The following is a 1168-nucleotide window of genomic DNA, read 5'->3' as shown; positions in this document are numbered from 1 at the left end:
TTCTCCGATTATAACCGATTTTTTTACGGCGATTCAAAGAATAGAATCGGTTACTATTTTCGAAATTCTCTGATTATAACCGATTTTTCTATGGCGATCCAGAGGACAAAATCGATTACTATTTTCGATCTTCTCTGATTATAACCGATTTTTTTACGACGATTCAACAAATAGAATCGGTTACTATTTTCGATCTTCTCTGATTATAACCGATTTTTCTACGGATCCAAAAAATATAATCGATTACTATTTTCGATCTTCTCTGATTATAACCGATTTTTCTACGGGTCCAAAAAATATAATCGATTACTATTTTCGATCTTTTCTAATTATAACCGATTTTTCTATAGCGATCCAGAGGACAAAATCGGTTACTATTTTTGATCTTCTCCGATTATAACCGATTTTTTTACGGCGATTCAAAGAATAGAATCGGTTACTATTTTCGATCTTCTCTGATTATAACCGATTTTTTTACGGCGATTCAAAGAATAGAATCGGTTACTATTTTCGATCTTCACACTATAATTAATTTTTCTACGCGATCCAAAGGATAGAATCGGTTACTATTTTCGATCTTCTCTGATTATAACTAATTTTTCTATGGCGATCCAAAGGATAGAATCGGATACTATTTTTGATCTTCTCTGATTATAACCGATTTTTCTACGGCGATCCAAAGGATAGAATCGGTTACTATTTTCGATCTTCTCTGATTATAACCGATTTTTCTACAACAATCCAGAGGATAGAATCGGTTACTTTACTCGTCGTTGTTCGACTCGATTTTCCACGCGTTCGCTTTTATCAAATTACTTTTACAAGCCGATCGTGGATGCATTTAGGCTGGCTTTTTGTATATATATATATTAACGTCACCAGCGCAAATGAAAATATTTATGTTTGTTTACGAAGACACACTCTGTGTAACGAGGGGAAATTGAATGGCGGAATTAAAAGCGGGGGCAAACAGCGGCAGCGACGAGACGCGCGCGTTTTCATTTTCGTGTTTCAACTCGGCGGGGGCGAGGTGGGAGGGAGGGGCTTGCTATGAAAATTTGAAAGCGATATTGTGCCCCGTTTGATCGATTCAAGATACTATCACGTACCTTTGTACCCCTTGTTGCGGAAAAAATGTTTTCGCCCGAACGAATGAAAAGGATTCTTC

The sequence above is a fragment of the Apis dorsata genome, unplaced genomic scaffold (assembly GCF_000469605.1).
Source record: "Apis dorsata unplaced genomic scaffold, Apis dorsata 1.3 scaffold_9, whole genome shotgun sequence".
NCBI classification, from domain to species: Eukaryota; Metazoa; Arthropoda; class Insecta; order Hymenoptera; family Apidae; genus Apis; species Apis dorsata.
This window is presented reverse-complemented; position numbering follows the sequence as displayed.